Raw genomic sequence first — 22,683 nt, 5'->3', positions numbered from 1 at the left:
TGCCCCTTGACCAAAGCCCTTAGCTTCTCTGACTCTCCGTTTCCCCACCTGTGAAATGGGAATGTTAACATGTAATATCAGATCAAATGAGCTAACCCACGGAGAGTGCTTAGCTAGTGCCTGGCACAGCATAAATGCTTAATAAACAGTTATTTTGTTATCATTATGGCCCTCCCAAATCAGACTCCATGTGCTAAAATGTAATAACATTGTTTCTCTGTATTTATTTCTGTAGTTACTTTCTACTTATGGCACGTGATACTGAGTTTCCTTTTACAGAAGTGTTACCGTTTCCTTTTTAAATGCATTTATTTAAGCTAAACTGGGTCAATATACAGAAGGAAAAGAGTGAACAAACAGTGCAGGTGGTGCACAGATGGGTGAGCCGCTGTGAAGGTGTGAGGCAGAGACTGAAGTCTGGGAAACACCAAAAACCTGTGTGTAAAGCCAGAAGCCAGGCAGAAGCCGGGCCCCGTGCCCACCCCATGGCCATCCCCAGGTTGTTCAGAGGCCAGGGACCTTGGAGCCCGCCCTGCCTCACCTTCAAGGTCGTCCCCTGGATCCACCATCTTGTCCAGGCGGAAGTCCCCAGCTTCCTTGAGGATGACTTTCCCAAAATGAGGGCACGGTGAAGAGCCGCCAGAGGCCCCTTGCCTGCCTGCCTCGCGGAGGCCCGGGCCCGGGAGTGAGGGAATCACGGAGCAGAGACCCCTGGGCTGGGGACGTCTGAGGAGGGACACCAAACGCCATCCTTCTACAACTTCTAAGGAGAGACTTGGAGCAGCTAGGAAATAAAACACCATCCTGGCTCTCGCCACCGAGGTGTTACAACTCAGTCCCAGTCGCCTGGCAACCGCGCAGGTGTGTGATAGGGCGAGCGGCGCTCCGCGGGAGCCAACCAGAGCCGGCCGGGCCCCAGGTGGGGGCTGCTGGGGGGCGGGGCCCGCAGCCGCGCCCGGCCTCCCGCCACCCTGCTGCTGCCCGCCTCCTGCCCACCCCCATCCCCGAGCCCCAGCACACGCTCCGGCCCAAACCACGCATTTCCGAGAAACCCAAGAGTGGGGACGGGCAACACGTCCCTCTCCGGGATCCGGGCTCTCCACTGGCACATAGATAGACTTCCTTCCGTCCCCAGAGAAAGTGCTAATGGAGCAAAGCCTTCAGAGGAGGGATCTGGTGGACTCCCTCAACAGTCAACTGACTAGAAGCATCCAGGTGGTTCTGCAGCCGGCCTCCCAGGACCAACAGCTAGAAACAGTGGCCAAGAGGGCTGGCTTGAAATTAGGCCTGCATTTGGATTCCAGCTGGGCACTGACTGGCTGTGTAACCTTAAGCAAGTCATGTAACCTCTCAGTTTGCTCACCTGTGAAATGAGGGGGGAAAAACAGACCCACTGTACAGGGCTGCTGTGCAGATTACGTAATACATACAGAACATTTCTCATGGTGCTGGGCAAATTCTTAGTCCTCAATCTCAGAAAGACCGATCGTTCCATTAGGGCCTGGAAGCCACTGCCATCAGGAACAAGTCATGGAGTTGCCAGAGAGACTTCCAGCCAGAGGAGGGCATTCCAACCCCCACTTCCGGTAACCTATGCAGGTGTCCTCTCTGAGGTGGGGCCCAGTGAAGGACAGTGGGTTACTCTGCTCCCCATGTGGGGGCCCTGCCTTCTGCTGCCTTCTGGCACCATTTACAATCATCCTAAAGAAATGCTAAATGAGGGGGCAGCTGGTGTGGGCCCTCAAGATTTCTGCCTGACTCACTCCACCCTCTCCTGGCCCTGCCTTTTCTCTCTCCCTTAAGGTGGCATTCTCCATGGGGTCCTCATCAGCCTGCACTAATGACTTGCCTTCCCACGGCAGAGGCTGCTCACATGCAATTCAGCATGACGGGCCACTTCCCCCCAACACACACACACACACACACACACACACACACACACACACACACACACACACACACACACCCCTTCAGGAAAGAAAAGAGGACACAAGCCAGCCGTCTCCCATCCTTTGCCAGGTGGGGCAGTTCTCCTCTTTGGAGAGCACCTCCCCCACTTCGTCCTTCCATCTTCTACCCTTTCCAGCCTTCCACTTGCTGACAGGCAGGCAAGCAGGCAGGCCGAGCGAAAGCCAGGAAGTGTGTGGAGAAGGAAATCAGTGACTGAGGCCAGCCTTACGCAACCTTCTGGGAGGCTCCTGGGAAGCTTGCTGGACCCCGGGGGCTGAAGCCCCAGACTTTGTCCCACACTGCCCTGCCTAGGGGCGCGTCCAAATCCCTGTACTTCAAATCTGCTTGGCCCAGATGTGTTTTCTTTCCTTTTTTTTTTTTTTAAGATTATTTATTTGAGAGAGACAGAGTGAGAGAGAGAGAGAGAGAGAGCACAAGTGGGGTAAGGAGCAGAGGGAGAAGCAGGCTCCCCCCCCAAGCAGGGAGCCCTAAGAGACTCGGGGCTTGATCCCAAAACCCTGGGATCATGACCTGAGCCAAAGGCAGACGCTTAACCGACTGAGCCACCCAGGCACCCCTCAGATGTGTTTTCTTTAAAAGATCAATCCATGGTATCCCGGGCCGCCTTTGACATTGCCGTTTACATGGGGTTTTTAAAAGCTTCTGCTTTTCAGTGGAAAGCCAACATATTAACATGTTAACAGTTGTGCTTGACTCTGCTTTGGTGTGTGGGTTTTTCCTCCCTGCCTCTTTACGGTTTTCTGTACTTTTTAAAATTTCCCCAGATGGCATGTTTTACTTTTCTAGTAAAAATAAATAAACAAAAACAGAAGATCCATGACTGGGCCTGCTGAGCAACCTGTTTAAATCTTTATCGGCAATGGAGCAGGGTTTCCCAGGGGGCCAGAACAGGTCCCTGTTCCTGGCTCTGGGATGCTTCCTGGAGCCACACGGGGCACGAAGGGCAGGGAGGCCCTGATAGGACAAAGCGCTCCAGATGAGCCCCGTCTGAGCCCAACAGGGAATGGCTGTGGTCACAGCGGGCAGCAAGAGGCCAGCAGTTTCCTAGCAGTCACCTGCCCGGGCACCAGCCAGAACTGCCTTCCTATGAGGCCTAGAAATGAAGTTGCCTCCACCCTGGTAGTTCCCTCCCCCCCCCCCCCCCCCCGGCTCTGTCTCTCCAGGGACATTAGGGAGATGGGCTGCAGCTGGGGGTAACCCTCTCTCCTCCCTGAAGCTGCCTCACCTGCCTGTCCTGAGCCACCCCCGTACACGTTTCTGCTCCTGACCAGCTCAGCCTGCCTCTGGCCTGATGCGGCTAATGCTGCCCAAGGCCCTGCCCCAGGAGCTCTCAGCCTGGCCCACTCTTCTCCCAGGAAGCTCTCTCTGTACCCAACAGGAAAGGAGACTTACCGGGATGCTAGACAGGAAAGGGTGTCAACTCCAAGGGGCAGGGTCGGCTCTTCCAGAATAATAACTGTAGGACAGGTACTGGGCTCAGCCCTACATGTGTGAAATCCTTATCTTCTTCAACACCCCAGCAAGGTGGGTGTGGTTATTTGTTTTCTAGATGACAAACTCGAAGGTCAGGGAGAATCAGAGGCTGCCGTAATCCCCACAAGTGGAAAATGGCAGAGCCAGAGCCAGCTCCCCTGTGGTCACCTTCTTGCTCATGACAGCATCTTTCTCACCATCAATCCTCAGTGCAGTGCCTGGCACACAGCAGGGACCCAATACTAGTAGACTGAATAAGTCAGGGGTAGAGGTAGCCCACAGCTTCTAGACCCCAACCTTCCATCTTCCAGTGGACCTGCCCAAAGCCTGGGCTTGGACAAAGAGTCATGCTCTGCTCATCCTGACAGAAGCGAAGGGAAGGGGCTAATCACAAACACTGAGACCCTTCCTTGGATGCCCTGCAGGAGGCCCTCACCTCTTCTTGAGCAGAGGTAGATTGCCAGGGCTCCCCTATATCGCCAGCCTGCTGAGAGTGGCATGAGGGGGGCCAGGCAACTTGCTGAGCTGGGGGAATAAGGAACAGGGAGGCTCAGTGGGGAGCAAAGTGAAAGCAGGGGAGGGGCAATGGCAGACAAGTCACTGCTTACTGGCAAACTGCGTCTGCCTTTACTGGGATCTTCCTGAGGGCAGGGCTGGTCTGTTCACAATTCAAACCCAAGTACCCAGTGGGGCAGCAACCAGAAAACTGGGCAAATGCCTCTCGGGGGTGACAAGGGGGCCATGTGGTGGGTGAGCTATGCTGACACCCCACATTCTCCTGAGGACACTTGTCCAGGAAATGACACCAGTGGAGGCCGACTTATAGCGATGCTAACGGAACATCCACGGCCCCTCCCAAGGCCCTGCACCTAATTCTGCATTCATGACTTGTTATGCTTTTTCACAGAAGGGGGCCCCAAAATGCATAAGCTTCAGGCTCCATGAAATCCAGATCTGGCTCAGAATGCCCAAACCCGGAAACTCCCTCTGCCTGCAACGGACCCGCACCCTGCTCCGTGCTGGCTCGCCATCTTCTAACCAGGCCGCAATGACAAGGGTCGGTGCCCTGAGGCCAAGGAAACCCCAGTGACAGTCAGATCTTGATCACAATCGAGGCCACATATACACCAAATACAGGTGAGGGGTGGGCAGAATCCCTCCCTTTACCCCATTTAGTCCCGTTATCACAGAGTCCAAAAGGTTCTTAATCATTTTGAGTGGGGGGGGCCCTCATGAGAATGAAAGGCCTAGATGCTCTAAACTATGCCCACACAAGGAGCAGTACTTAGCATTTGAGGGGGTTATGGATGCCTGAGTCCCCTTGGTTGGTCCCGTAGGACTCGGAGAAGCCCAGGCCAGGCCCCTGCTACGGAGGAGGCAGCATGGTGAAACAATGAGCCCTGGGTGACAGCTGGGGACCTGGGTTCCATCCTGATTTCTAAGTCTCTTCACTTCCCCAACCCTCCTCAGGGCTTTGCATGAAGTGTTCCCTAAATTCCTTCCAACTCTAGAATTCCGATTTCTGTGATACATGCAACAAGCATTTTTCAAGCATTGCTCATTTAATTCTCTCAGTTACCCTGTGGAACAAATATTCTTCGCTCCATTTTGAAGATCAAGAAATCCCTCTGCCCAGAGGTTCCTGGTGGGTGGTGGGGTTCGGTTGTGCAACTGGGTCTGTTGCACGGTACGAGCCTGTGCCTTTACCCACGGCCACAGCCAGCACCCTTGGTCCCCTCCCTTTCACACCACTGTCAACTCTGCCTTGAAATATGGGGTTTTCCCTCCACCTCTTGCACTTCTTGGCCTTGAGCCACCTGCCTCCCACTCTCTGTCCCCAGGGCCTGCTAGCTCCCTGGCAGATGGGAAATGAGGACCCCACTCCCATCCAGCTGGATCAGATTCTACCGAGCCTGACCCCTCCTGGGCCACTGCTTCGTTGGGGAACAATTAACGGCCGTGGCTGATTACTGGATGCTCGGGCATGGAGCAGCATCAACCAGGTCTGCAGTCCTGGCTTAAAAGCCCAGATTAATCGCCCTGGGCTGCTTCTGTCACACACAGGGATACATTTTCTTCTTGGAATTTACAAGTAGTTCCATCTGAGAAATAAACAACCAGAGATAAAAATTACATTGTCACGGTGCAGGTGTGATAGATGTAGGTGACGAGCCGCTGTAGTGGCCGAGGAGGTGCTCTGCCGACACAATCTACCAAATGAGACCTGGAGGAGCCCCAGGTGAGGGGAATGAGATGCTGATAGGATCAAGCATGGGATCTCTGCAGTTTACATTTCATCACTCTAAATCCTAGGGTCCCCCCGCCCCCAGGGCTGGCCTCCCAGAGCCAGCGTGAGAGGGTGATTGGCAGGAGGCCTCCTCAGGCTGCCCGCCCCCCATACACACAAGCTACAGGCCTCAGCATCCGGGCCTGCCCAGACCACAGGCCCCAACTGAAAGCATTTGGGAGGACCCCGGCCTAACCTTGACAGCTCTGTCTCCACCAAGACGTCAACCCCCTGTCTAGTCTCACCACTGCTAGCTGAGGGGAGCTCAGCCTACTGTGAAGAAAGCCACCTCAGAGAAGGAGGAGCAGGTGCCCATGGGGTCTGAGTACTAACAACAGCTAACATTTCCTAAGCACTTCCATAGTGCCTGGACCTCAGCAAAGGTCTCGGCAAGGATTATCTCACATGACAACCTTAGGAAATAGGCACTGTTATCATCCCCACGTTACAGGTGACAAACCAAGGTTCGAAGAGGCTAAGTGACTTGCCTAAAGTCCCTGGAATGTACTGAATGGTGACCTCAAAAAATATATATATATATATATGTCCACTGGAACCCGTGAATGCTAGCTTATTTGGAAAAAGGGTCTTTGCAGATGCAAATAAGGATCTTGAGATGAGATCATCCTGTATTACCGAGATGGGCCCTAAATTTAATGACAAACGTCCTTTCAAGAGACAGAGGAGAAGACAGGCAGAGATCTGAGTGATGTGGCCACCAGAAGCTGGGAACAGCAAGGAGCAGAGCCTTCGAAGGGAGCTTGCCAGCACCTGGGTTTTGGATTTCTGGCCTCCGGAACTGTGAGGATATAAATTTCTGCTGTTGTAAGCCCCTAAATTTGTAGCAGTTTATTATGGCAGCCCTAGGAAATGAACACAGTCCCACAGCTAAGAAATGGCAAAGTCAGAAGAAAAAAAAAATTGGGGCGCCTGGGTGGCTCAGTCGGTAAGCGTCTGCCTTCGGCTCAGGTCATGATCCCAGGGTCCTGGGATCCCCACATCGGGCTCCCTGCTCAGGCAGGAAGCCCGCTTCTCCCTCTCCCACTCCCCCTGCTTGTGTTCCTTCTCCCGCTGTGTCTCTCTCTGTCAAATAAATAACATCTTAAAAAAAAAAAAGAAAGAAATGGCAAAGCCAGGATTCAGATCTGGCAGGCTGACCCCAGACTCAGGCTCTGCCCACCAGGTGATGCTGCCAGGCCCCGGGGCCGGGGTGCCAGCCCTGGATCCCCTACACAATGGAGCTGTGTGACCTTGAGAAAGTTGCTAAGCCTCAGTCTGTTCATCTACAAAGTGAGGGGTTTGGATGACATAAGCGGGGTGCCTCAGGGGCCGCCACAGCAACAGGACAAATGGAGCTCTGAGGAAGACAGGTACAAAAAGGAAAAGAAAAACTTAGCAAACCACCTGTAGCCTACAATTTGTGTGGGTTTCTGGTCACCCACCATATGTTCCCCTCCTTCTAGACACAGCACGCCAATTTTACTTTGGGAGAACTGGTCCTCCTCGACTCTCTACCCGTGAGCTGACCCCAGCTGCCACCTTCAGGGTGGGCACGTACCCAGTCTGCACCTGCTCCCAGGCCTCAGTGACTGGTGTGAGGCAGAATCTGGGCAGATGACAACAGGCCCACAAGTCTGTCCAAAGTGTTGGGGGAAGAGAACCTCTCTCTTTCTGACGGGAGAAAAAATGTGAACCTAGAGCTGCTGGAACCTTCTGAGTATGATGCCAAGTCAGGGGAAGCCATGCCAAGAAGCTGAGAAGAAGAAATCAAGTCCTGGTGACACTGTGTGATCAGGTTGTACCTGAAGATGAATCTTGTTAGTTTCATGAACTTGTAAGATCCCTTTTTTGTCCCAAGAGTGTGGGTTTCTGTCATTTGTAACCAGAGACTGCCAAACCTCAGGTTACCAGTCATGACCACTTCCAAGCATCCCTCTGGCTGTGAAGCAGTGCGATTTCAGGGCCAGAAAATCCACAGTGCGTGGTGGGCAATGTACATGTGTGTGAGCTCCCGGACACACGTGCACAAGTGTCCTTTCCACACAGGATCCTCCCAACATCTCTGATGAGAAATCATGAAGGCTGTACTGCTTGATACCTCCCTTGGGAGGCCACTGGTCCACTGGGGTCCAGACCAAGCCTCACCAAACCTTTCCTGAAGTCTTCCAGGTAACACCCTGGAGCCTCTGAGTCTAGCTCCCTTTTTTTTTTTTTTTTTTAAGTTTATTGAAGTGTTTTGTTTTGTTTTTTAAGTAAGCTCTACACCTAACGTGGGGCTTGGACTCACAACCCTGAGATCAAGAGTCACATGCTCTACTGACTGAGCCAGCCAGGTGCCCCTGAGTCTAGCTCCTTTCTGCCTCTGAAGACGGAGGCCCCCCACATCTCTTCTTCAGGGCAAGCACTCACATGGTTCCTTCAGGAGTTCCTAACATAACCCAGTTTTTAGCATCTTCACTATTTCATGCAACAGGTATTTACTGAGCACTTAATACGCACCAGGCACAGGTGAGAGCTAGGGATACGGAGTAAACAAGCGAGGGGCGCCTGGGTGACTCAGTCAGTGAAGCGTCTGCCTTTGGCTCAGGTCATGGTCCCAGGGTCCTGGGATCGAGCCCCACATCGGGCTCCCTGCTCAGCGGGGAGTCTGCTTCTCCCTCTCTCCCTCCCCCTGCTTGTGTTCCCTCTCTCGCTCTGTCTCTGTCCAATAAATAAATAAATAAAATCTTAAAAACAAAACAAAAAACAAGTGACACAATGCCCATCCTCCATACGGCGCCCAGTCGAGAGGTGTGCGTGACTAAGTGACTGGCAGCCATTCAGCCCTTACGTACCACCAAGTGGCAGCTAGTCCAAGTGACCACTCTCAAGGGGCACTGTAGTGTCTCCTAACTTCTCTGTTCTCTTCCCTTCTTCTTCCCCTGAGTCTCTTTCCCCCTTGGCAGTCAGGGTGAACTTCCAAAAATAGAAAGCCCTTGACCATGTACACCCTGACCATGTATACCAGCCCATCCCACTGAGCATACACCTGCATGATCTGCCCACACTGCCACCTCCCCCACCCCCGTCCCTGAGCCACCGCCCCTGGGGACTGTCCTCATCAGCCCTGCCCTCATCAACCCTTCCATGGTCTTCTTGTCCACGAGACCCCCACACCCCCACCCCTGTCCACTGTAGGACTGTGAGCTCCATGAGAACAGGTGGTGTGAGGTGATGGCAGAGGGGGAGGCTGGGACCAGCTTACATGAGGCCTCGAAAGCCCTGTTACAAATCAGGCCACTAGGGGCACCTGGCTGGCTCAGTCAGAAGAGCATGAGACTCTTGATCTCAGGGTTGTGAGTTCAAGCCCCACGTTAGGTGTAGAGATTACTTAAAAAAAAAAAAAAAGAAAAGAAAAGAAAAAAGGGGTCTCTATTCCCAGAGCTGTGAGAAGCCTGAAGGATTTTAAGCAATCGAAGTGATATGATCAGATTGTTTATTCCTCTAACATCAACAGTCTGCAGCATGGAGCCTGAAGACAAGAAGCTAGAGCACCATTAGGAGGCTACTGCAACGGTCTAAGCAAGAGACGTGGGGGCCTGGTTTAAGATGGTAGAGGCAAGGGCAATGGTGAGATGGGGATGAATTTAAGCAGGGTGCTGGTGATGGACTGGACTGGTAGAAGATGAGAGAGGATGACTCAGTGGGTGCTCAGCAGAGAGTGAAGCAGTTCCGTTGCCATCCCAGATTTGGACACTTCTATTAATGTGGCCAAAGATTACAGATGCTTTTTGGGGGCTGTTGTTGTTGTTGTTGTTTTTGGAAGGCACATCAAACTTTCTGACTCACTGTGCCTGCAGACAAACGCTTTCTCATCATAATAACCCTTACAGGGACAAGAAGTCTCTACTGCAAGCAGGCTAGATGGGTCCCGGGGCTCAAGGCGAGCTGCTGGATCACAGCCTTGAGACAGGTACCAGGGCATCACACACTGGCTAAGGCCAGAGAACTACTGGGAGAATTTCATTCTGAGAATGAAAAGTAGTCCTGGGCAAGAGATACACTCTCCTTCCTCCAAGCTAGTGCATTTTTGAGACATGAAGGAAGCAACTGGAGGAGAAATGTCACCACACTGTACTACCTGGATCTCTGCTTCTAGAGGCTTCCATGACCACTACCCATGTTCTTCTGGACTGCCAATGCCATGCATAATTTCAGAGACCAGAGAAGGAATCCATCGAGGTGGAGGCTCCAGAAGCTAGGGTATGGAAGATGTAAGTGGAACTCGGGCCAAGTCTGAGCCAGGGTACCCTCCTTAGACAGAAATCAAAGGCCACGGAGAGGCGTTTCTCAGGCTTTCCCCACCTTTTTTTTTTTTTTTTAAAGATTTTATTTATTTATTTGAGAGAGAGAGAATGAGAGAGAGAGAGCGCGAGAGGGGAGAGGGTCAGAGGCAGAAGCAGACTCCCCGCTGAGCAGGGAGCCCGATGCGGGACTCGATCCCGGGACTCCAGGATCATGACCTGAGCCGAAGGCAGTCGCTTAACCAACTGAGCCACCCAGGCGCCCCTTTCCCCACCTTTTAACAACTGTGCTAGTGGTACCGTTATAAACCATGATCATGGGTTGCACACCAAAGTGACTGTACTTAACGCCACAGAACTGAACACTTAAAAACGGCTGAAGTGGTAAATTTTGTGTTATATATAACAAAGTAAATAATAAAAAAGGTATCTTATAGTCCATTGAAATAACCAACTCCCTCATACTTTAATTTCTACAAAATGCCTGCTAGCTGGTTGTCTTTCAGCCTATGGTTGAACATACACAACAACAGACAATTCACTACCATGCTTAGAGGCCTCCATCTTTCACAGCTTTATTAGAAAGTTCTTCGAAAAAACTGGCTAATATTAAAAAAAAAAAGTTGGGGCGCCTGGGTGGCTCAGTCAGTTAAGCATCTGCCTTCGGCTCAGGTCATGATCCCAGGGTCCTGGGATCGAGTTCCATGTCGGGCTCTCTGCTCAGCGGGGAGCCTGCTTCTCCCTCTGCCTGCCACTCCCCCTGCTTGTGTGCTCTCTTTCTGACAAATAAATAAAATCTTAAAAAAAAAAAAAAAGTCATCATGGAGCTTCTGGACCCCACTACAGAAGCTCTCCTGAGTCAGAATCTTTCCAGAGCTGGGCCTTCCTGCCTATTCCACCATGTTTGTCCCGCTGCCTCCTAAAATGGCTTTGAGTTGTGTCTCCAGGAGATGAGAGGGTGTCCCCACCCTGTCTGGCACTCACCTTCTATCTTTGCACACAGAGGCCCCCGCTGCCTCATGACTATGCTGGGGGGAGCAAGGGTTTGGATTCAAAAAGAGCCAAGCTATGTGGGATTTGGATGTCTGACCTTGGCCAATTAGCACCTTGCTCGGTGTAACCAACTGAGTCACAGATCCAATTCAACTCGGCAAACATTTATCGAGCATCTCAGCGCCAACTGATTTCTGTCTGTTCTATAAGTGCAATGAAGCTCAGCTTTCTCTCCAGATTAGAGTTATTTGTATTTCAAGGCAAAAGGGTAGGTTTTAAGTACCTATAAGAGGCGGTAATGGATGCCTTGGGGAGAGGGGGGCATAGGCGAGGGCCAGGAGAAAGGAGCTGAGAAATGGCCAGTAAGTCAGGGTGGTAGGACCTGGCTGCAGACAGCGAAGCCAGATAAAGCCTGAGGATTTGTTTTTTTCTAAACCTCCCCCACTACCTTTTTAATCGAAAAGATAATGCATGCACATAGTAAAGAAAATTTTTTTCAAAGAACACAAAAGGGTATACAATGAAAAATAAGTCTCCTTTCCTCTCCCAGACCTCCAGTTCCCAGTATCTTTCTTCAGAGGCATCCCACTGTTAACAGTTTCTTTTGTGTCTTTCCAGAAAATTTCTATCACGTACGAGTATATCTTTCTTTTAAAACCAAATGGTAGTGCAGTATATTACCACTGCTTTTTCACTTAGCAATACAAGTTGGCATCCATCCCATATCAGTGCATACAAGGCATCCATTCCTCAGAACACAGAATCCCATTGTGTGGGGGTGTTGTAATCTACCCAATCGCTCCCCCACTGATGGACATTTAGGTTGTTGCCAGTTCCCGCTATTACAAGCAGTGATAACACACATGCTCCTGTAGGTACGTTTCTGCCCACAGGTGCAAGGGTAGCAGTAAAATTAATTTCTGGAAGTAGAACTGCTAAGTGTAGAGACAGCTGTGACTGGGAATGTGCCTGAGAAGTCCTGTTGGAGCTGTGTCTCCAGGAGAGGAGATGGTGTGTAGCGTCTCAAACCACCACCCTTGTAGCCCACACAAGCGCCCAGTTCCCTCACTGACTTGTGGCCATGGCTTGCAGGGAAAGAGCCCCTCTTTGAATTCAGAGAGAACGGACCTACGTGGCTGGGGACCCGGTGGGAGCTAAGAGTACAGGGCCCCTCCAATCAGAGGCTAAGAGTGTGTAAAGGGATCAAAGCTTAATGCTAAGGCATTTAACACAATGCTCCATCAGCATGAGCTCTTATTGGTATTATTATTATTATTATTATCCAGAGGGGTCCCTCTCTGGTCAGTGGCCAGGAGAGCTCCCAGAGTCAGTCCTTTCAACAGTCCAGTTGATTCAAAGGCCGCAAACTGGGACCTCCTCAGGATCTGGGGCTGGGTGAGAGTGGAGACAGGCCGTTCCCACTTATCACTGCGTGGCATCTAGAATTCCCGGGCCTCTGCCAGTACCTAATAAACACCATACTTCATGCCTTGCCATTGTCACCCATGCATCCCCTGACGCCTGCTGACGTCTGCGGCCGCACACAGTCAGCATTTCGCCTTGGCACATGGCTCCTTTATGACCTGCTTTCCTTTTTAAGTGGTGGAGGCATCCTGAACGATGCCACCGTGACATCATGAAACTAAATTTGTGTGTTATCGAGGGCAAGCACAAGTGGGGTCGATACACCAGAACTTACACACCCAAAAAAGAATTAGCCTTGAGTTTGGGGTCAATCAGATCTGGGTTCAAATCCCAGCTCTGACACTTAGGAGCTCTGTGGCCTTGGGAAGTTAACTTCCTTGAGCCTTAATTTCCTCACCTGTGAAATGGGCCCAGTGCTTGTTCTAATAGGATTACTCTTCAGATTACTCTGAAGAATTATTTATGAATTTTTTTTTTTTATAGACTGGCCTTATTCCAAAAATGATTTCAGGCAGTTGAGATAATGTATGTAAAGTGTCTGGCACATAGTAACAGCTCAATAAGGCATCGGTTCCCTTCCCCTGGGCTTCTAGCAAAGTGGTCACCTTTGGATCCAGGCCCCCCATTGCAGGGTGCTGCCATCACTTGAAACACTTCTGGAACGTCCTCCTGAGAAACTGGCTAAATTCTTGGTTTTAACCTTAAAAAAGAAAAAATCCCAACAACAAAACAAACCACATTCTGCAAATTGCTCATTCCCTTTATTCACAACACACAGCTTCAAATTACTTTTGGCCTTTTCCAAAAAATCAAACCGACCCTCAAAGGTCAAGGATTTGCCACCACCGAGGCTATTAAGAGGAAAATGCTGTGAGATCTGAAGCAATTTCCCAGGAAGGACTCGTCCACTGTTTTGAGCTAGCACAGCAGAACTGGAATAAGAGCAAAGCCATCACCCCCCCAACACCCCCCCCCCCCCCCCCCCCCCGGCTCCTTGACTACTTTGAACTGGCCCATTCCTTAGGACACTTACAGTCGAAACCTCTTTGCAGGAAAATGTGGCTTGTGGCTCCCCGGTCCCACTCTGTGGCTCACATGTCCCTGTCTCTGGGGTAAAAGCAGATGTTGCTGCCTCAGAGAAGTGTGTGCTCAGATGTCAGTCAGAGACACTGGGTGTGAGGATAAGGCATTGAGAGGAAAGTGATGGCAAGAGTTTGAGGGGAGGGAGTGGCCTGCCCTCCATCTTTGAGGGGATACTGACGAAGGAGCCAGGGATTCTGGGTTGGAGATGGGATGCTTCAGGGAACAGAGAACAGCATCTCCCTTGTGCCCACACCCACTTTGTTACAACGAACCCACCAACTCTCCCAGCTGGAGCCCCACTTGGCCCCTCCTGGGGCAAAAGCAGGGCAAACATTGCCTATGTTCTGAGTTTCCTCAGCCTCATCCCCAGAAAGTCTCAGGCCAGAAAATGCCAAAGGACCCCCGCATCCTCTTGTGGCCAGCTCATTGTGGACTTGTTCCTCCCAAACCCACAATGTGGAAAAAGCCTCTGCCCCTAGCGAACCTGTAAGAAGGATGCTGCCCGTCCATCCAGCCAAGTGAAAAGACACTTGACTCCAGAGCAGCCAGGTCCATGTGCAAATCGCTCAGACCAGACAAGTAGGCTCCGCTGCCTCCCACCCCCAAGCCTCAGTTTTCCCATCCAGGAAAAGGAATAATACATACATGTGTTGGGGGGTGGTAGTCAGGAAGGGGGCCTATAAAGATTAAAGAAGGCGATGTAGGCCCTTCACAGATGGCGCTCTGGCGCAGGCCCTGTGCCTGCAACGTGTGGCTTGTCTGCTCTCACAGGAAGCCTGGGACCGTACCCTGAGCTGACAGGGACAAAACGAGCTACTGAGGCCCCAGTGGCCCACTGAGCTCCGTGAAATGAGACAGGGGAGGGGAGCCTCCACAAGCAGGATGGCCTAGAAATGGCTCTGTGAGGACAAGACCTTTGGCCTTCCCCAGCTCGCCTCCTTATAGGCTCAGCCCAGAGATGAGGGGGCTCGACTCGGCTATGGATGGAAGCACATCTGCCATGGTTTTGCAGTTACGCCCAGTCCTCAGCACTGAAAAAACACCTCTGTTATCTGTATCATCCCCTTAGATGCATTGCTGCAAGACCTACAGTCAGTTAAAGAGAAACAAGTCCTTATCCTCTTGCTAATTGGTTCAAATCGATTGACCTTATGAGTGGGTCTAATGTACAACTGGTAAAAGGTGGCCTGGATGCCGAGCAACCCGTGCACTTTTAACCAGCTGTCGGTCAAGCAACTGAACAAGGCACATTAACCCAAATTTCTCAGAACACCTTCTCCTGATAGGCTGCAGCAACAGCGTTTCCCCTATTGGGCTAAAACATTTGCTGGGTCAACAGGCCTGCTTAAAGGCATCGGATCCTATTAGGCGGGTGGTGATAATACTAGTGTAGATTCCTCAGGGAGGCGGGAGGAGCACCCAGCCTGTGACAAGAGTCCCCAGGCCCTGCCCTGCTTCAGGCCACCTGGCAGGGAAAGGGCTGCGTCCCAAGTGCTGACACAGGAGGCGCAGGGGGGCAACGTTCCTGGCATGCTCAGGATCTGTCTGGCTTACACGGCCTTTTGATCTGTTTCCTCACTCGGCCTTTTCCCAGGAAAGCTCGGCTCTGTCTCACTGAACCCATCTCTGAGGCTGGCTCATTGCTGCTTTCCAGGTGGGAGCTGATGCTCAGCCTTTTGTGTTGCCAGTGTCTGAAATGGTCTGGAAACTGGTAAAGACAAAAGCCACCAGGAGATGGCCTAGAAGCCTTGGCCAGGGTGGGGGTGGACAGTGGCCCTCCCGCCTGCCCTCACTCCCCAGTGCCACCCTGTGGAGGGCCAACTGCTGGCCAGGAGTGCCTCTCAGCCCCCTCGCCAGCCTCCCCTAACTTTCTGCTCTGTTAATAAACCTCAGCTGAGTTCCTTCTGAGCCCCCCTCCTTGGGGTTTGATCCGCACGGCTTTGCCTTATCAGCCTTGCTTTTCACAAGCACTTAAATTCATGAGAAAAGGGAAAAAGTGAAATCAGATAGAAATGCAGGTCTGTTTGCTGTTTTCTCCAATGAAATGGTTCTGGGTAAACAGCAGCCGCCTTTGATGAAATCCCAGCAGGCTTAAACAATAAAGCTGGTTACAAACTCAATCTGGCGGAGATATCAGATCTGAAATTGTTTCAAAAAACATGTCAACATTTTCTAATGCTCCTAAAAAAACTTCCTGGGCTGCCCACTGTGGAGTCTGGGTCGGGGAGATAGGATGAGGGCGACCTGGGTCTTGACCTCTGCTCAGGTCCCATGGGACTTTCCAAGGCTGGAGCCCAGAAGCTCAGGAGCCCACTGTTCCCCCGGCTGGGGACCCTCTCATCTGCAGAAGCCTACATGGCCACTTAACAGTCACTGCCCAGACCGGGCAGGGCACCACTGTCCCTTCTCATACACCGCTGCTCCCCCCCACCCCAAACCTGGCCTGTCTGCCTCCACCCTTAACTCCCTACCTTCTATTCTCCATAACGCAGCGGGCGGAAGCTTTTAAAAAATGTAAATCAGATCATGCCATTCCTTTGCTTAAAACCTCTAATGCCTTTGCACTGCATTTAGAATAAAATCCGAACTCTCCCCCCCATCCCCGGCCTACAAAAACCCTCTGGGATATGCCACTGCCTACTTGCCCACTCATGACACTCCAGCCTCCCCAGCCTTCTGCCCAGACCTAGAACACCAGTCTCTTTTCTGCTCCTGGGCCTTTGCACTCCCCGAAATCAGCTGGGATGCTTTGGCCTCAGTGCACTGTCTAGCTAGTGTCGCTTCTCTCCCTAGCCAAATGCATTCTCACATTACACTTTACTGTCTACACTGAGTTCAGCCACTATCTGAAATCACCTTACGTGTTCACTTATTAACTGTTTCCTCCTTCAGAATTTAAACTCTCGGGGCGCCTGGGTGGCTCAGTCGTTAAGCATCTGCCTTCGGCTCAGGTCATGATCCCAGGGTCCTGGGATTGACCCCCACATCAGGCTCCCTGCTCAGCGGGAAGCCTGCTTCTCCCTCTCCCACTCCCCCTGCTTGTGTTCCCTCTCTTGCTGTGTCTCTCTCTGTCAAAAAAAAAAAAAAAAAAAAAAGAATGTAAACTCTCTACAGACCCAGACTTGTACGTCTCCTTGGGTGAAGCTTATGACCGGCATATAGTAGGTGCTCAATAATTATCTGCTGCATGAATGAACAGCAAAGATGTGACCTCTCTAGGTATCCTCCAGGGCAATACCCAGGAGTCCCGAAGCACACCCCTATAGAAGTATCTTGCCAGCCTCTCTATTTGGCCTCTCTGGCTGCCCCACTGCCGCTTTACCCAAGGCCGCTTTACGCTTTGGGCTTCCAGGCCTTGGAGGCCAGGTGTGGCCTAGGAACTGGGATGTCCCCCCACTTTCACGGCTCCCTTCCCCCGGGCTGCCCCCGCCCCCAAAACAAGCTCAAACAGGTACTCTAAGATCGAGTGGGCAGGGGCGGGGCGGTGGGGGGAGCTGGATCCCTACGCCCTCCTAAGGCCTTCTTGGAAAAGCGCGGGCACCGGTCTGCACGGGCCTCCCGGGTCTGGGGCCCGGGGTGGACAGCGATGCCACCCGAGGGCACAGACCCCCCCCCAGCCCCACCCGCCCGGGACGCGATCGATCCCTGCCACTCCGGGCTCATTACCGAGCAGAGCTCCCGCGGCTGGCGGAGGAGCCAGACGGCCGCGGAGCGGGTGGGGAGGCCTCCTTGGCTCCCTGGCCCGGATTAAATATTTACTATGTTTTGTTTGGCCTTTGGGGGAGGGGCAGGGAGGGCGGTCGCATCGACCCCGAGCTGCTGGCCGGGCGGGAGGCGAGGGCGGTGCCCAGGCCCCGCTCCCCCCCCCCCCCCCCCCCCGCTTCCCAGCTGCTGGCCGGGCTGAGCGTGCCCCCCGGGCCCGCCCCCTCCCCGGGGCGAGGGTCTCTCCCTGCGGAGCCGCCAGGCCGCGCTGACAGATCTGGGTTACCCCGCGGGGAGCCGCGCGGCCCGCCCTGGAAACCATTCCCACCTCGCGGGCGACCAGGCCGGGCGGGGGGCTGCGAGCGACGCCCCGCGCTCTGCTAACCCCGCCGCCTCCGGAACCCGGCCTCGGCCCCACGCGACCCAGCGCCCGGGCTATCCTAAACCGCGACACTAGTGCCATCTCTTTTGGCCCACCAGCAGCCCCAGCGGGCCTCACTCTCCCATTTCACAGATGTGAAATCGAGGCAGAGAAGGGCAGGTGCGGAGCCCCAAAGCCTGGTGGCTTCCTCACCTGGCTCACCCTGCGCTCTGCCCACCGGCCTGGCGGGCTTGGGAGCAGAGAGAGCAAAGGTCAGTGGTCTCGCCTGGCATGGACCGGATGGGGGGCTTTGGGACTGCTCTGAACCTGCCTGCTGGGGGGCAGCCGGATAGGACCCCGGAGTCCCTTTACACGGGCTCACGCACACCTCCTGGTCACACACGGAAGAGGCCCCACTGTGGGTGGAGAACAGAGCCCCCGCCCCACCGAGAGCAGTCGGGTAGACACGCGGTGTCCAGTCCCTCTGCGCCCGTGTGCGCTGTGACGCATGCTCACGTGCATACACGCAGGCATGGCCTCCCTCCAACAATCCGATTTCATGCATATACACTCACCCTAAAGAGCTCCTCACATCACACTACACACAGGGAGATACACACACGTGTCCACACCACCGCAGCTATACATATATATGTGTACATATGCCCACACACATGCACACATCGACTGAGTGGCCACCCCACCGTCGCGTGTGCGCCCACTACTATAAACATGCACACGTACATACATACTAAGAACTGTTCCATCCCTATACATGTGTGTGTGTGTGTGCGTGTGTATGCTGGCACACACACATTTACACACAAAGAACATCCATCTCTACCTTTGTACATGTTTGCATACAGATGCACACAGAGCGGACTATCCCCTCATCCATCCCTGCACACACACATAAATGCACCAAAGTGTCCACCCCCACTCCATCCTTATACACGCGTGACACCCCTGCATACCCGCGCGCGCGCGTACACACACACACACACACACACACACACACACACACACACACGCATGCGCGCTGACTACAGGCGGCTGGGGAAGAGGCTGCAGCCTTCAGCCCTGCTCCTATTTAAAGAGAAGCATTGCTGGAAAGGAACAAAAGCAAAGCCGGCTATAAATAGCCACCTCCCTCCCAGCTTTTCCTGCCCTCCGGCCTCAAGCCCTTGCCTCTCCTCTCCCAGCTCAGGCCCACAGCAGCCAGGGCAGCGCTGTCTCCCCCGCCCCCACCCCGGGGGGCTGGCCATGGGGCCCCAGAGGCCACGTGGCCAGGCACTGACCACCGAAGCAGGCCAGGGGCTCTGGGCCTGGGTGGGTGCAGGGACTCTGAGGCCCCCATCTGCAGCCAGCCTTGGGAGCACGTGCCCAGCTCAGAGGGAGGGAGGCCCACTTGGGCCAGGCCGGCTGCCTTAGCAGAACGGCATAGGCCTGCAGCTGCAGGGAAAGGAAGATGGGTCTGCCGAGCATTAGCCACACCTGCCCTGGGCGCTGTCTTCCCAGCCAGGCCAGGCCTTCCCTGGGTTGGTTCCTAGGTTGGTTCTTGGGCCCACAGTTGAGGCAGGAAGCCTCAGAGGGTGGAGGAGAAGTGGAGGAGGGAATACAAGTCCCACTTCAAGTTCCAGTGCTGTCACCTACTGATCCTTGAGCAAGGCTCCTAACCACACCAGCCGGCCTTGGGTTCAATCCCCTCTTCACATGGTGTTGGCAAGGCTGCATGAAAAACAGGTATGCCTGGCAGGCCCCGGGGAACTGTGGAGCACCAGGTGATGGGGGAGATTACAGGCTGCGCTCTGTGTCTGAGAAGAATTGGATCAAGAGACCAGTAATTATTTAGTTTGTTTTGTATTTTTTTTAAGATTTTTTATTTATTTTTGAGAGAGAGAATGAGAGAGAGAGAGAAAGCACACGGGGGGGAGGGTCAGAGGGAGAAGCAGACTCCCCGCCGAGCAGGGAGCCCCGATGCGGGACTCGATCCCGGGACTCCAGGATCATGACCTGAGCCGAAGGCAGTCGCTTAACCAACTGAGCCACCCAGGCGCCCTAGTTTATTTTGTATTTACCACTCGCTAGGCCCTGGGCTGGCTTATTTGATCCTGTTAGCTAGTTTGTATTTCCATTTTATAGACTGAGCAACTGATGTTCAGTTGCCTGCTCCAAGGTCACACAGACCGCTAAAGCACAAAGCCAGGTTGCAAAGCTCAGCTGGGGCTGTCTGAGACCAGGGTTCCCCGGGCCCCCAGGCAAGCCCCTCTTCAGGAGCCAGAGGAGGGCTGGGTTGGGCTGCTTCCCCCAGGCTAGCCTGGGACTGGAACTGGATGGGCTGCGGAGAGCGAGGATGGTGTGGTCCTTGGTTCCAGAGATCCTCCACTCCGGGACACGGGACTCCTGCCACCGCCACCGCTCCCCCTCCCTCCCCCCAGTCCTTAGTTCCCCAGAGGGGCCTTTCTCCACCAACCCCAGGGACGGGGAAGGGAGGGGGTGGGGGAGAGCTCAGGCAGACCTACTTTCAAGGCTTTAATCCTTTTTGCTTAAAGGATTTTTTTTTTTTTTTTTGCTTGGGGAAGACTTGGTCTGATCACAGGAGAGATGGAGGGAACTGACAAGCCGCAGAGGATTGGGGGGGGGGTTGGTGAGGAGAAAGAAATACATATTTATTACCCTCAATTATTAAAAAATAGATAGTACCAGATCTTAGGTCCTGGCAGACACTGCTGCGGCTTTTGCGCAAGGACTATTTTCTTTTCTTTCCCTTTTCTCTCTCTCTCTCTCTCTCTTTTTTTTGGTTAATTCTGTTGAGATTGTAACGTGGCTAGCCGGTTAGGAAAACCGCCCTGGCCAGTTTCCAGCGGGTGGAGGGAGGCTGGGGTACTGGACAGGTGAGCAGGACCTCCTACCGCAGGTACAGGGAAGAGCCCACACCTCATCTCCATGGAGGGCAGGGGGTGGGTGGGAGGGGTCTCGGCCCCATTTGGGGCTGCACAGGCTGAGCCCCTGGCAGGCAGGGATCCTCAGCTCTTTCTTCTCCCTCCACGGCTCTCTCAGGGTTCCTACTCTTTTCAAGGAAGTGGCCAGAGAGAGAAATCCATTCTGCATTCCTCCCTAGGGGCAGTGACACAGCTCACCCCAGAGCTTCTGAGGGCTTCACCCAGGGCCAGCTCCCCAGATACACCCTTCTCCTCCTATGATTGTATCAGCCTGTTGAAAAGGGGTCAGGTCGTCAGCCTAGTGCAAAGACACCGAGGTCCCCTGAGGCCTGATATTCAAGAGGGCAAGGTGGGGCCTAGAACAAAGAAGAGAGAGATCTACCATGTGGGAAAAGGCAGGGGAGGCAAGGCCGCTGAGGACAGGACTGTGGCATTCATTTCGGTTCTCCGAGTCCCCACAGAGCCTGGCACACAGTAGGCCTCGGCACATGGCTGTTGAGTAATAGGCTTGCGTGATGAAGACAGAACAGCTGCAGCGACTCACTGAGGCCTTGGTACATGCCAGGAAGGCACCTCATGTCCATTTGGTCGAGAATGCTCAGAACCCCTTAAAAAAAAAAAAAAAAATTCTCCAAGCCCCAAGAGGCAGGTGGCAGTAGCCCCATATTTCAGATGACAAAACTGAGGCCCAGAGAAGTAAAAGCATTTGCCCAAGGTCAAAGCGGCGGGGCAGGGCCCGGGGTCCCGCCTGTCCTGTCCACGGCCCTTGCTCTCATCCGCTCCGCTGTAGACGCAGAGAGAAAACCTGGGAAGAACAGAAATAAGTTTGAGAGGAATCAGGCAAAAACCACTGACTATTTCACAGATCAAGAGACCAAGGCTCTGCGCTGGGGCTGGGCTTTCTTTTCTGATCGGGAAGACCTTGTTTTGAAGAGAAGGCCGCTGAGTAGAGGTCAGGGCCTAGGCGGGCGGTCGCCGATGATGGACCAGCTTTCGGGAGAAACCTCCAACCTCATCTCAGGTTTCTAAGCCAAAGAAACCCACTTGAGAATGCTTCCCGTTGCTCCCCTGCGTTGCCTTAGGGGACACCTCCCTGACCCTGGGCAGAGGGAGCAGGGAGTTCAGGACAGAGCCAGTCCTCCCCAGACAGGGTGGCCCCCTCTGCCCAAGGTGACCTGACCCATCCCTACTAGTCCTGAGACTCCTGCTCCTGGCCAGGGCTGGCCCGTGTCAGCCGGGCCACTCATTCAGACTCAGCCCTGGTCACAAGGAGGCAAAACTTCACACCGTGCTCAGGCCTGGCCTGCGGGAAGGGTGACACAGAAGTTCTCACTATCACTGCTAACACTGAGGGCAACATTCCCGGAGCTCCCGGGACAGTTAAGGGCCACGAACTTTGTCAGGATTGTCTCGTTTAATATACACAACCTTACAAGGCAGGTATTCTCATCAGTAGCCCCATTTTAAAGATGGAAAAACTTAAGTTCAGAGAAACCAGAGCTGGGGCGCCTGGGTGGCTCAGTCGTTAAGCGTCTGCCTTCGGCTCAGGTCATGATCTCAGGGTCCTGGGATCGAGCCCCGTGTTGGGCGCCCCGCTCACTGGGGAGTCTGCTTCTCCATCTCCCTCTGTGCTCTCTCTTTCTCTCTCTCTCAAATAAATAAAATCTTAAAAAAAAAAAAAAGAGCCTACAAAACTGTCAAAATCACACAGATCCCCTGGTCCAAACCAAAAGCAAGGGGCATGCTCTTCCTCATACTCCCATCCTCAGTTTTTGGTGCCACCCAACCCCAAGGAAAACTAAGGCCTCTGTACACCTTTCCCTTTGGTTTGACCACAGCCTGCCTCACTGGAGACTTAGGCCATGTTCACGGCCACAACACATGCACGTGCGCACACATGCGCACACGGACCTTCCTCCGGATCTGCCTCCTCTCCACATCCCCAGAAGGCTTCAGGTCTGGCTGGCTGCTACTTGGGGTAGTATCCAGCCCTCCCACCAAAGGGGCGTCACTGACATCCCACGATGGCCTCCACACACCTGGCTCCCTGTGAACACCTTGACATCTCACACTTCTTTCCTTCCCCTGCTCAGAAGCCCACACAGCACACGGGCGTGTGGCACAGGTGTTGGCTAACACGTCTAACAGCAAAAAGCCGGAAAC

General features: G+C 53.4%; 1 protein-coding gene across 4 annotated transcripts in view; it reads right to left on the bottom strand.

Annotated features, from left to right (window-relative positions):
* Positions 1–22,683, bottom strand: part of RTN4RL1 (reticulon 4 receptor like 1) — a 67,812-nt gene that overhangs the window by 31,033 nt on the left and 14,096 nt on the right. For 3 of the 4 annotated variants that reach the window (XR_003525263.1, XR_003525262.1, XR_003525264.1), the window contains exon 2: positions 20,144–21,325. The exons of the other annotated variant lie outside the window; for it this stretch is intronic. The gene's annotated coding sequence lies outside the window, so the exon portion shown is untranslated. Of the gene's footprint in view, positions 1–20,143; positions 21,326–22,683 lie in introns of those variants that run through there. 4 annotated transcript variants of the gene reach the window in all.

Source organism: Zalophus californianus, chromosome 16 (assembly GCF_009762305.2).
Source record: "Zalophus californianus isolate mZalCal1 chromosome 16, mZalCal1.pri.v2, whole genome shotgun sequence".
Taxonomy (NCBI): Eukaryota; Metazoa; Chordata; class Mammalia; order Carnivora; family Otariidae; genus Zalophus; species Zalophus californianus.
The sequence above is the reverse complement of the archived record's forward strand: the minus strand, read 5'-3'. Positions and strand labels throughout refer to the sequence as shown.